Here is a 14,374-nt window from a genome sequence, read left to right on the forward strand (position 1 = left end):
AAAAATGTAAATTGCAGGCAGCATGACGCCGAATAGCTAGCGTCCGCAATACAGTCTGCCTTGCGTTTTGTTCGACACCTCAAATAGCATTACAGCGAGCTGTACCCCTTGTGGTTTTAAAGGAAATCGCAGACAAGAGGCATTACGTATGGTCAAGTTTAATTGCGCACAATTCCAGCATGGAAAACTTGTTCTTACGATGCAAGCCTTCATTTAGTACGCTACTAGGAACAAAGCACTGTAGCCTATCACGAACTGCCAAAAATTCGCATGCGCTACAGAAACAAAATCGTGTGCGCACCTCGAGCACGCATGCAGAAACAAATAAGAATTTGTACATTTTTTATTGATACATTTTGTACATTTTACCTTTAGGCGAAATAAATCCAGCACTCCCGCAGTACAGCGCAATAGTGTTTTGCATCTTAGAAGATATCGTGATCAAGTAGAAATAAGTCAATTTATTATATGGTAACGTATTTCTTGTATACTCTATTATTGCCTTTTGTAATCCCTCTGCATTCCGTATATATGAGACTGGTAGGAAACTATTTTTGTTATGGATACGTTAAACTCCACAGAAAGTCTGATTCCGTGTGATCTGCGGGCCAAGGAATCCTTTCTCGGTCTAACTGAGTGAGTCGGAGTAATCCCGGCTGGGTAGAATTGTGCTGAGCTTCAGTGCGAATGAGCTCGGCTGAGCTGAATTTTCGTGAGTCTGAGTCCGCCAGAACACGGCTGAGTAGAAAGAATTGTGGTGGTGAGTCTGAGTTCGAGCGAGCCCAACTTAGTATAGGTCTGGTGAGCCTAAATTCGAGTGAGCCTGCCTGAGTAGAGTTGTGATGAGTCCGAGTCCTATCAGCTGCACGCAATAAAAAAACATATTTATGTATAATTTGTGAGTGAGCCTGGGTGAGCTCCCATTATTTTGTCGACCTATCGTCAAGCGCCTAAAAGCAAAACCATGTGGCTCACATTGACATTATTGATACCACAATGTAATCAGTGCTGGAAATTAATCTCAGTGATCAATGAAATGGTTTATTTTCAGTTGTAGAGAAAGGAAGGTAAGGGAAGGATGATAGCGTTTTCAGAGTGAGGGTTAGGTATAACGGTTAATTTTCAGCATGAAATGCTTCTACCTCCCGATGTCGGCGACCTTCAAATGAATTTGAGCCAAAAGCCAGAGCCGTTATCCTAGCACTAAAACGAGAACATTCGGGCAAGTTGCGAGAACAAAACGACATCATTTGAGCAACCAGTAAAAACTTCAGAAAACCTGGTCTCTGGCGCCCAACCTTTTGTACAGAACCGCATTACATACGGTAGTTACTGCCCAAAGAATTTACATAAATATTCCGAGTTCTTTCTAATGTTTGTTCGCAATATCACTCAAGCTGTAAACTTAAAGTACACTGAAGCTTTATTTTTTTATATAACATACTGCAGACCACACATCGGTCCTAGCAGGAAGGACCCTCAAGCATACAAAGCAAATAACAAATACGGTTTTAATACAAGAAAGAAACGCAAATATAGCAATATCAATACTATATATATATATATATATATATATATATATATATATATATATATATACAATAAAAGCTCGTTAATTCGAACCGCAAGGGGAAGCCGCTTCAGTTCGAATTAACGAAAGTTCGGACTAACGAAAGTGAAGGAGGGCAACAGTACACTGCGATTTGGAAGCAGTAGGGCATGTCAGAAAGTGATGGCGTGTGCCGCGAGCACACGCCATCTTGAACTCGAAGCTCTGTGTTCGACTGTGCCACACCACCGATGTCCACCGAAACGAACGTTATCCGAGGCTTAACACCATCACAATGAATCGCGACGGCCGATACCTCCTAAGCTGAGAACAGAGGTGCACAACCGATGAAGACTGCCGAGACAAAGACGCTGAACATGTGAAGGTGGCGAAGGCCCTGATTCGTTGGTTCTTGATTGCAAGCGCAGCTGCGACGTACTTGATTCGCTGTGTTTTGGAGCTTGCCGTGCCATCTCCGCACAACATTAGCAGCTGTACAAGATTTACAAAGCCTCCGAGATTCGCAACGGGCAAGAAGTCTCGGAGGTTACGTAGAACGGAGAGGCGGCAGCCGCCGCTGCCTTCTGGCTGACCCCGCGTCGGTTAGATTTTTTTTCCGAGTTTGCCTTCTCTCGCCGTTCTCTCTGTTTCGGATGCAATACAGCCTTGTGTGTAGGCAGTAGGCGCGGTTCTCTGGCCGTGTGCCAGGCGAGCGTAGTTCGAATTATCCATAAATTCGAATTATTGAAGTTCGAATTAACGAGCTTTCACTGTATATATACATATATACATATATATATATATATATATATATATATATATATATATATATATATATATATATATATATGCGTAACAGGGAACGTATTTGTAACGCACTTCTTTAGGAGTGTTTTAATACATCGCGGGTCGATACTGCCACTCAGACCGGGTTCTTGGAGAGAAGGAAACTTTGTAGGTATTTGTTCCGACAAATATTGACAACCATTTGTAAATTCCAATAGCGACGTTGAAAAGGCAGATACAAGGTACCATATACTTCATTGTTATTTTTTTGTGTTGAGAAAAGGTTGCTTGTGGTAATGGTGGTGGGGCTGCAGCAGGCGGGGTTAGCCTGGCACACATAGCCGGCAATTCCTCCGCCTGAGCCTGCTATATGAGTGCCACTATTGTGTCGCAGGTTGCCTGTGCTCCATTGAATGCCAGCGGTCCATGAGTTCCGGGCTCAGGGTCTGCGTCGCCTCGATAGATGGCACCACGCGGCGTGGTGCCTCATTTAGGCCATTTTCTTCTTCTAACTGGACAGCATGCTCTGTATTCCTGGCGCCTTTCGCTGGCTATCGTGCCGCTTCCAGCCGGCTTCCTTATTCTAGCTGGGCTGCGTCCATATCGACGAGTGCACAGAATGGCGCGGTGCGGTTTGCCGTCGCAAAAATGCACTACATCCACTTGAAGATTGTGGATTGTGACATCTTCAACAATACGTTTTACCGGTTGCCATTTCATCCTTACATCTACTCTCGACTGCGCGAAAGCGAGTAATTTTTTCAAAAAGTTAGAACGACGGTGAGGGAGGGTGTTCAATTTGTTGAAAGTGCCGGTGAGTGTGAGGTGAGGCCACTACTTGCATTATGAGAACGCAGGAGGAAAACAAGGAATGAGCGCATTTGCCCACCTCTGGTGACGACACTGCAATCGCTACAATCGGATAACGACAATGGAGAGACCACGACGGCGTGACGACGACTCTAAGACAACGACACAAGACAATGGCATGGGGACGAAGAAATTAGGACGACACCTCGACGGTGGCAGCCTCATGAGGACAATACGTCAACGTAGCCACGACGATTGTGTGAAGATGAAGAAATGCTGACGTCGACATGCCAACAAAGGAATGACGACAATGGCATTAAGGCGATAAATGACGATGACGGTATGTCGACGACGGTGTAATAATGCTGGAGCTCGCGTCCGTGTTTACATACGTCAATGCCGCCTTGGGCACCCTCAGTTTGCACAATGACCGATGCTTGTTTCCACGAGGTCCGGCAACAGCCAACCGTGAAGGATAGCCGCCAACAGAGAGCAAGCATCCAAAACCGAAATTATTAAGCGTACATTCAAGAATGATTAGGTACCAAAACATATAGAAAACAACGTCGATAATCATTCACGTATATCAAACTGGTGAAGTCTGCAGGCGGTATTTGCGCGCAGCCAGGCAAATTTATACATTTCCGGCCTAAAGAGAAAGCGTAAGTTCGAAGTCTCCGGTCTAAACATATGTGAAGGGAGAAATAATTGATCTCAGCAAAACGCGACGCTGAATTTGATGAGATTTTTGCCTTTCAATACAAAAGTTAAATTCTAGCCTCTGCAACACGCAGAGGTAAAGTTTGCGCTGTATTTTTTTCTATAAGCACAAGTTGTTTCCGAACTTCAGGCGCTTTGAGTATATATCTCTATCTGGCCTCGTACGCCGCGAAGTTTGTGGTCTCTACCAACTTGAGCCGCATGGGTTTATGCTCATGTTTGCGCTGCCGGCGTGGTCGTGGCGCAGTCGTCATTTGAGTTCCGTCATCCTACCCTGCCACCCGATTCCTGCGTATTATCTGCGCCGAGCCAAGTAGTAAGAATATCGGGAACGGTCAGCTGCCGGACACAGGGTGGTTGCTGGATCCGTAGGAAGAGCGGTTCAAAATCAATTCAAACTAATCCACTCCTGACGTTTACAACGAAGTTCTTGGGAGTCCTCAGCTTTGCCAAGGAGTGCGTCAACTAGGACATTGCTTTCGTCAGAGTTTTACTTGAGCAGCTTGATAATGGCGTACTCCTGAGGTACTAGTGGGGGCATAGGGAGACGCCACATGCTCGAACTGATCAAGCAGCTAGGCTAGTTCACATTCTTTCTGGACCTCTACTCGTCCGAACTCCAGAATTAGCGCCTGATCTAAGTCACTGAGAGCGTGAACGAGCCGGTCGAGGCGCCGGATCGATGCCATTGCCGGCTACCTGGAACATGCTTCGCATAACTTCGTTTCAAAGAGTGCGTGGAATCGGCACATACGTTTATAATTATGTAATACTGTGGACTTTACAAAAGTGTCACGTTTACGATCCTGTAACTCCGCAAATACATATATTAACAGAATTCTATAAACTGAACCTTGTAACAGGTGTTTAGGCGGAAGAAATTTGTGTATTACACACTTCTCTCGAAAGTACGATGATTAAGTAAGCCAGGCTTCAGCAAAATCGTTGAAAATATTGTAACAAATAAAGTAAACTGTAAAAAAATATATCAGAATTTGTTCTTGCTGTAGGTGCCCGAAAGGCTCCCTTTCAAAAAACTGCAATACCTGGTTTAGGTGCCGAGTTGCAGCTTTCTTTTCATGGAGAAAGGATTACAGAACTTACCAATTTACAGTAAAACACGTTGTGGGGGGCTAGTTGGCGCATAGCTTTCAATAGGAGAAGCGCCTATAGTGATGGCACACAAGAAGAAATAGAGACAGGAAGCGCCTTGTCCTGTCTGTATTTCTTCTTGTGTGCCGTCACTATTGGCGCTTCACCTATTGAAAGTTACCCATTTACGCCCCATTTTCGAATACTTTACATGCCCGAAATCAAAATTCCGCTTGCTGCAATCACTGACATTTAGTTTCCCCCCCTTAAATACAATATTCTTTATTAAGATAGGTCAAGAGGATATCCAACAAAAGCATTTGTGCGTTTTACCTGTATTTTAATGGCAGCAACGGTGTTGCGCTCCAGCTAATGCTTCCTCCTAAATATTCCGGCGTTATGTTTTAAACATTGTACGGCACCTGAAGGAAAAATTAGCTTGGCTAGCACGCTCAGAAGTGAGTACTGTTTAGGGCATCAATATTAGCTGCAGTCTGCATCATCTCTGTCAAGAAGTAGGTGTTAAAGAACTTTGCGAAAAAAAGCACAGAAAGTTACTACGTCTCTTTGCCATGCTGCGAGCTGCTCGACAGAACACGGCCGAAAGGCAAACGCGTCTTGGTCAAGTTTCCTTCCCTTCTAAAATTCGTAATAGTATACGCGCAGCACGCATCTTGACTATTACAATGTTCGTGGTTCATATACTGAATATTTAGTTTTTCACACTACACCGATTTATTTCAATTTTTTTTGCGTACCACTTCCTAAGCACAAGCTAAACTAAATATACAGTCAATAATGACAGTTTAGTCCAACGAAATGTCTACTCGCAAATAATTTTTCGAAGTGTGCTATCCACCAAAAAACAGTGTGCCTTCTTAACCAGTCGTTCGGCTGGTGATTTTACTTCTCAATTTTATTTTTAAAAAACCTGCTAAAGATATTGTCGTCGAAATAATTGTTGAGTTGAATACTCTCAATCAGCGATAGCTTTTGTTGCAGTTCTTCTGAATTATCCTGCATATGTTATTCAGGTACAGTCCTTCACTGCAAGTTAACCGACATAGTTAATGCTTTCGGTCGGCACCAACCAGCATCTCATTTATGAAGTGACTTCGTCGGTATATTTCAGTGCAATGACCTTACAAACGATGCAGCCAATTCCAAAACCTCAATTGCAAACATGTTGTCAACATGCAAGGCGTAATGCAGTACATGTGTGCTCCAAAACGCGGCAGTATTCAGATATTTTAAACACTACCTGCGTCATTTGCTGTGCACTCTGCGCGCCTGTTGTCGGTGACGCCATGAGGACAAATTTTTTTTAAACGCGATAAGGCGCATATAGCCCACACGCATTGTCCCCGTTCTGACATTATAGTCAAATTCTCTGCCCTCTCTGCCTTTGCATCTGTCCTTGCTCCTGTGAAACCTTCATCACTTCACAGTCCTTTCAAGTTGTCTGTAAACATGAGAGACACAAAAAGATCGCCAAATGCAAGGACCATGCAAGACTGCTGCTGTAGTTACGAGGAAAGAATGCTGACATTGCGGCACTGGTTAATCAATTGGACATCATTTTGAGTCGTCAATTTGAGTACCGACAAACAGTGGGGCCCACCATATTAAGCGAAATCTTGGAGTAACCATGGTAGCACCCGGAAGTCGACCTGCGTGAGCACGGAAACCGCAAATACCTATTTGCCCACTATATTTATCTTGCTGGAACTGCCCAGAAATTGAGTGTCCGTCTCGGACAACACTTGCAGCTGAAGTGGCCAGACTTTCGAACATAGTCGCCTACCATGATATTGCTCTCGGTGTGTCCACGGATGAGCGCCCCTAGTTTGTGCCTCCTGGTTTCAAGGTGTCCACAATAAGCGTGATTTTATTCGTACCATTCTCAGACCGCGGTTTTTCTCATCCAGTAGCTTGGATGCAAAAGGCGTTCAAGTGGTTAAACGCCTGTTGAAGAAGAGTGAGCACGCTAGTAAAGACTTGTGGTTGGGACAACTGAACTAGCTAACAGTCACACTGAAAGAAGGGCGTGCACTACAGAGCTGCTCAAAGAAAATTGGCTTCTCAGTATACTGCTGGACCTTCCCGCCAGCATGAGAGGCTTCGTTTGGAAGCTCCCACAGAACTATAGACAATGCCGACTTCTTATTTTATTTATTTATTTATTTATTTATTTACTCTCAGGGCCTTTGGGGCGTCGCAAAGGGGGTGGGTACATGGTTGAAGAGAATCTAAAGTTGCGGATGAAATCAAGAAAAAAAACAGAAAAACAAAGCACACGCAATCAGAAAGGACACTGTGCAGGACTTAAAAAATTGGCTGTGGCTTAGCTCTGGTTAAACCTTGTTGAATTGCTTTTGCAATTCAACACCGCTAGTAGTTCTGCCTGCGGTGTAACTTGATGTTGGATTGGACTTGATTTAACTTGGACTTGCTTTGTTTAATTCGGTCACCTTCTAAAGCGGCTCGCTTAGCTGCTTCGGCGTCTCGGCGTTTTCGCAATCGTTCTTCTCGCTGTTCCTCTGTTTCCTGGGCATGTTGCAACCTCTTTCTCTCATTCCTCCTAGCTTGCTTTGCTTGCGCCTTAGAATTTAAATGTTCCGAAGCAGTAGAGCAACTAGACCCAGATATAGACTCTTCGTCGGTAACTTCCATGGCGAGACTGATCAACCAACGCGTAGCGCACCGCTATATATCCCAGTGAAGCCGCCACGGAGTGAGCGCAAGGCGAGGAGGTCGTCATATCAACGGAGATACCACCTGTTAGGTGCGGCGCCGGCTAAGGGGGCCACAGTACACGCGACGAGCGGCTTCCTTCTAGATGCGGCATGGAGCAAGGTGACGTCACGCGTCGTCATAACAACGGAGAGAGCTGACGTCACACCGCCTGCTAAGCACAGCGCCGGCTTCGGGGTGGGGGGTGGGAGGGGGGCATGGCATGCGCGACGAGCGGTTATACGTGGCGTAGTATTGCTTTCGCAATAAAAAAGCCTTCAAAGTAAAGATAAGCTGACGTGTTGAAGCTACCAACGCAGAAAAGTTTTCATCGCGCCTTTGAAGGCCACATGCTAATGCTACATGAACAAGGTGCGTGAAGATACAGCAAGTGGGTTGGTGGGGACCTAGGGCTGAAGTATACAGCTCCCTGATCCCATGTGCATGCAGGGTTCGCACGGAAGAAGGTCATCACTATTAAAGAAACCCACAGCACAGTTTAAAACAAATGACCGCTTTGAGCCTGTAGCGATCGATAAATTTTATCTCATGACCACTTCAAGCCCACCAGTCGTAGCGTTAAGCCTAGCAGCAGCCATGCTTCACCTACGTCTGCACCGTCAGGCACACACTGTGTGAAAACTACGGAAGAGTAAAACCACATCTCTACTGCGCCACCAAACTCCGAACATGCGACCCCGGCTATTCGATGATCTGCAAGCGTACGAAGACATGCAATGAACCTGCGGGCATATAAGAGCTCTGCCTTGAACAGTCCTCTCAGGGAGGGAAGATGTACCGGCGGGGACCCGGGAATCGTGTAGGTACCTGGCAAGACTGTGCATGGAGACATTAAACAGATCACTCCCAATAAAGTGTGAATTATTTTTTCATGTTTGCTACACCGTCTGCATGTGGACATTCTTTCCAAGTGAAATAGTGAAAGAAGCTGTCAATTTCTTTGGTCCGTGGTGAGAAGCGTTGATTTTGATAATGTGGCAATTTGAATGCGATAGAATGCGTATTATTGAAAAAAATTAAATTATGGGGTTTTACATGTCAAAGCCAAATTCTGAATATGAGGCACGCCGTAGTGGAGGATTCCGGAAATTTCGACCATCTGGCGTTACTTAACGTGCACCTAAACCTAAGTAAACGAGAGTTTTCGCATTTGGCCCCCATCGAAATGCGGCCGACATGGCCGGCAGTCGATCGCGCGACCTCGTGCTCAGTGGTCCAAAGCCATAGGCACTGATCAACCAGGGTGGTTAATAACTATCATTGAAGGAAACCAACATAAACATTCGACAAGGGTACTTACTCTATGCAAGAAGACCATCAAAATGGATTGAGCACTCACGGATAATAACATGCTCCCCATATATATAGTGGGAACGGCGCGGTCCCTCAGTCCACGTCAGCAGACCCCAGACCTGGCCAGCCGCGCCAAAAAGCGTCCAACCGAGCCTCGAACCACCGCTCGCGCTCACGAGTCACTTTGTCCTCCACTTTTTCGACAGCTGGCACCGATTCCCGAGTTCCCATAATATAGGTATATAGAACTTTTATCCGTTGCGCTAACCCTTAAAACTCCCAAGTTGATAGTACACCAGTTTGACAAGAGCTGACATATTGTTACTTACGTATCAGTCCTCCATACCTTCCTTAGGAATTTTGCTACAGCACTATATATATATCAACGCAATAACGTTAAGAATCCCTTGTCGCAGAAAATTTGATATCGGCATCGGACGTAGCTTCCGCAAAAATATCTTTAAACCACGCGTACCCAGGCCCTCCAGGTGAGGCAAGAAATTTATTGAACTAATTGAATTTCTAAAGCTAAAATACGTGTATAAATCGTAAACTACGACTTACACAATACGTACAGGCGTGATTTCTCTCGGATTATAATTTGACTATAAGAGGAAACATAAATCTGTTACGCGAAAACTCAAAAGTTAAATCAACCCCGTTTGCAGTGTTTGTACAATACAAAGACCGCCGCTAGCACCCCACATTTACGCAGCGCCGGCGCGTGAATATCCCGGAGTCCACGTAGCGGCGCGCCCGCTTTCTTGAAACACTTCCAGATGGCGCTCGCCTCTGCCGCATCCTAAAGCCCCTTGATAATTTGAAAGTAGCGACACTCTCCTCCACTCCCGCGCTTTCCTCCTCGATTCTCCTCGCCCGCCGGCTGTGCGCGCTGCGCACGGCACGCTTCGCAGGCCATCGCGCGCTCGCCAGCCCGATGCATTAGCTGGCACCCGTGATCGCACCTAACTTCGGGATTTTTTTCTCGCTCTATTATTAAACGAAAGCACTAGAAAGGGATGCAGTGTGCTTGACTCTACCATGACCCACATTTATCACCTTCTCGTTTGAACAATGAGAGCGCTAAACGTGCGCGTTTGCGGCATGAATTAACAATCGCAGCGTACTGTATATAGCCCACATTGGCTTTGATATCTTTATACTGGTCACTTCAACAGGCCAGAGCTTTAATTAGCACAGTATTTAATTTAAATTTGTACATTCTTTAATATTTTTCGACGCAGTTGCGCTCCGTTAAATCCAATTTCAACTAGCGCTGCATTTTCGCGGAAGTACTTTTTATGACACTATCTTTTTGCAGTCGAGCCAGGCAGAGATTGCGGTAATTTAGTTGGGCGTCATTGCGTGCGTGAAGCTTCAGAAGCAGGGCAGTGGCCGCAAAAATGATGCGAAATTTGCTTTAACGTGATTATGGATTTTTTAGGGGGGGGGGGGCATGGGGGGAGGGGTTCAGTCCTAAAAGGCTTGGGGCCTCGGTGTAATGCATATGCCGCGCATTTAATACCTGGGCTATAGAAATTTCATTCCTGCTTGAAAGAGAACCATTTTTTTTCTAGTTTTTCGTGCTCTCAAGAGAGATATATTTTTATTGACTACTGTAGAAGTGAGCGTAGCCAAGGGTTGGCTTGAAATTTATGAATGATTGCTGACGGCAACGGACGACTAGATTAAGAGATGGGAAGGTGGTGCTGTCTTTGTGACTTATTCGGTGTAGCCCATCGAATGCATTCAGTTAGTGCCTCAGACTCCCGTGGTGATGCAATATTCAGCGCTGTAAAGGACGATAAGAAAGGATTTAGCCATTCTGTGGCTGGGTCGGTTTCAAGGAAACAATTCGTACTATTTTAGAAACAGAGCTTAAGAATCTGACGTTATTTTGATAGCATAACTAAATATAAATTGTAAAGATTGCACCTATGGCGAATGAAAGTCAGCCTTAAAAGGCATATCTGCTGACGCGCTCCTCCCGTGCCGCTAGACCTCGGTATCGCGGTAGACTTTCGCAGTCGCGGCGGTCAGACGAAGGCCTTCAACGCTCTAAAGATCCAAAGCAGGCAAGAAGATGCTCAAAGCTTATTTGCGCGAAGTTTTGGTCCTCCTTTGCACATTATTCTTCCAATCTGTGGCATTAATGACTCTCCCAGATGTCATTCCTTTTGCAATTTGCCAATAAAGCTGTTTCGTAAGAGCTGGAAAAGCTGCCAGCCGCAGCCATTACCATAGATCTGAGAGGGGGGCAGGGTTTTGCCAGTTTTTTCAGCTACTTACTGAAAACATCGCGCCACCCCAACACAAATTTCAGACGCAGAGTACAGGTCTGGAGCATAGAATACACAGCCGCTGTGACACACCAGCACATATCTGGTCAGACGCAATTTTTATTGCAGGTGACTCTTGAAACGTTACACGGAAAACGCACAAAACATCCAGGATAGCACACACTCAGTATCGAAATGTAGCTGCAATGTTATGCAATATTGTTAAGAAAACCCGTGCTAGCAAAATATACTCGCACAGAAAAATTCACAAAACGCTATAAAGTTAATTCCAATGCACCTCAGGGAGACTTTCGCTTGAATCAATTTTTAAAGCGTAGCTAATACTCGGCTGCGTAATTTATTAAGGCCCACTCGAACAGACGCGTGATAAAGAAGGGTTTCAGGGTTTTTAGTGATCAAATAAACCAAACTGATAAGCCTAAATTAATATTTGAGGTCATGTGTACGCGCGCTAAGAAACTTCTAACGCTGCCGTATATAGTGCCCAACGGCATTGTTTTTTTCGACCCCACCAAAGCTCTTGGGCACACGGGAGATAGTCTGCCTTACACGCTACGAAAATCGACATGCTTCCTATTCTGCGCCACCGTTAGAAGCACGTGTATATACTGGAAAAAAAAAATACGTACGCCATGGAAACATTTTAGCGGGAAACCCACACCGAGACTCGGAAATTAAGGCGCAACACACAGCAATGCCATCAAGTGGAAATGATAACATTCGAAACGACACACAATGACGAGCGAATTAAGCAAGATTGTCAGCCTCTTGACGAGCTCGCAAGAAGTTTCAAGTATACAGACTAGTTTATGTACCAATCAATGCACAGTACCTCGCAGAGGACGCTGTGATTCGTCGGAGTGAACTCCTTACGTCCGATGTTGTGAATCCACTTTTTTCTGCGACTGATGTCGTTCTTCCCTCGAGGAATCGTGAAAAGCATGAAGCCATTTTCACGCCGGCTTGTGCACTGAAATGCGCAGCAGCCCGGCATAACGCGGTGCGAAATGCAGAGAGAGAGAGAGAAAACTTTTATGTTTGCGCCAGCGTCCGGCGCTCACGAAATGCAGAGTTCGAATTAGATGAATAAAGCTCGACCCGCGACAGAGGAACACGGCCTGCCCATGGCGCTGAAGAAAAACAACAACACAAGCAAAGCGACGCTTTCGCGCGCGTTTCCAAGGCGACGGCTGGGGCAGGCCGCAGCGGCCAATCATCGGTCAGAAAAGCGCTGAGTGGAGAGGCGGGGGAGGAGGATGTGCGAGGGTTGGCGGCGCGGCGGCAAAGTTCACAGAATGGCGCTACTTTCAAATTATCAAGGGGCTTTACCGCATCCCGGCCCACGCAATAGGCCGCGTATCTACCAGAAAGCCCGCCTTCATGCAGAGAGTTCGCTGTAAGCGTTTCCCGGTACACAGTACGGTTACATGCGCTGCAGTTCCCGGTACACAGTACGGTTACGTGCGCTGCAGTTCCCAGCAAGCGCCAGAAGCAGTCAGGGATCTGTCAATGCTATCTCGTTCAGCTCTTCAAGGCGAAGCTTAAGCTTCCTCCATATATTTTGTATCAGTTTCGCGGTGTTGAGTAAAAACACTCTCCTAGCCCAGAAAAAAATACCATGAAAAAAACCACCGACAGCACATGCCTTTAATGTTAAATCTTCTCAGACTAAAATATGAAAAGTGCGAAACAATAATAGATCGGCGGACGCAAGAGGCCGTGTTTCTGCCAGAAAGCCCACCTTCGTGCACACATTTCGCTGCCAGCGTTTCCCGCTAAACATTAAGGTTACATACGCTGCCTTTGCCGGTAATCCTGAAAAGCTGTTAGGGATCTTTGAATGCTCTCGCATTACACTCTTAAAGGCTAAGCTTAAGCGCTCTCCAATTTTTTTTTTTTTCCACGCGGCAATGTTTCCGTCGTTTTCCTCAAAGCGAAGCTTTTCGTGGCCTCCTACTTTCGCGTTGCTGCTGGCTTGCTGTTTTCTTGCTACATAATCACGATTAGAGACACGGCACTCTGATCGTGAAAGCTCCGCATGTGATTAATCCGGCGTTTCCATGTAGTCAAGGTCGTTCTATGGTCCTCGCTCTCTCTTAGTAATACCTCTATTATTATATTGTCAGCCGCCGCGGTGGCTTAGCTGCTATGTCGTTGCACTGCTAACCACGAGGTCGCAGTACCAAATCACGGCCGCGGCGGGCGAATTTTGATGGGGGCGAAGTGCAAGAAAGCCCGTCCTTTGTGCCCTGGGGGTACGGTAAATATCCCCTCCTGAGGTGTGCCTCAAAACGACATCGTGGTATTCGCAGGTAAAAACCAAGAATTGATTTAATTGTCGTCATGCCAATGAGTTGGACTTCGAGAAGTCATAAATCGGTCATTTTCACACCACCGTCGTTATTCAAGAGACTTTAGTATATGATCATCATGCCGTTTACCATCAGTGTCATTATGTTACTGTCTTCATTGTAGCGTCGCAAAGCCTCTGAGTGCGTTCCACCGGTTTTATTCCTCCGTTGTAATATTATCGCCATCATTCCGGTGTAGGCATCACGTTATCTTCACGTCATTGCTGCGACGCTGCCATCGTATCGCGCATGGAAACATTGTGAATATCGTAACATTGTCGTCACTCCAGCGTCGTTAAACCTTGATTATTCTCTCCAACAAATATTAATAAAAAGTGCACACAGACCGATTCTGCATTGTTCGTGGCAACCCCAAATTCTCTATAGAGCCCTACCATGTCACCTGAATGCTACAGTATTTGACTGGCTAACACGGCAACAAATCCACAAAAAAGCTACTGTTCAGGGTTAATACCTATAAACCCGACACAAACGAAACTGCGCTTATATTATGACAATGCTAGAGAAGGCAAAATAACTACTAACCGATCCTTCAGGTATTAATGCGTTAGCATTGTTAGTGTACTTGCCGCATATTCCGGGGGCTAACTATCCCTCTGACAAAGCATGGTTCTGTGTAAATCTGTCTGTTTCCCCGCCTACCGGAGAAACAGTGTAGCCCATGGCCGAATGCGTAGCGCACCGGGCTGCTGTGCCGA

At 45.7% G+C, this 14,374-nt stretch overlaps 1 protein-coding gene across 2 annotated transcripts in view; it reads right to left on the bottom strand.

Moving 5' to 3' along the window:
- The window catches only part of LOC135897305 (uncharacterized), a 70,361-nt gene that overhangs the window by 28,309 nt on the left and 27,678 nt on the right, over window positions 1-14,374 (bottom strand). Inside the window, exon 1 of one of the 2 annotated variants that reach the window (XR_010563002.1) lies at window positions 9,012-9,150. The exons of the other annotated variant lie outside the window; for it this stretch is intronic. The gene's annotated coding sequence lies outside the window, so the exon portion shown is untranslated. Of the gene's footprint in view, window positions 1-9,011; window positions 9,151-14,374 lie in introns of those variants that run through there. 2 annotated transcript variants of the gene reach the window in all.

This window comes from Dermacentor albipictus, chromosome 10, assembly GCF_038994185.2.
Source record: "Dermacentor albipictus isolate Rhodes 1998 colony chromosome 10, USDA_Dalb.pri_finalv2, whole genome shotgun sequence".
In the NCBI taxonomy this organism is placed as follows: Eukaryota; Metazoa; Arthropoda; class Arachnida; order Ixodida; family Ixodidae; genus Dermacentor; species Dermacentor albipictus.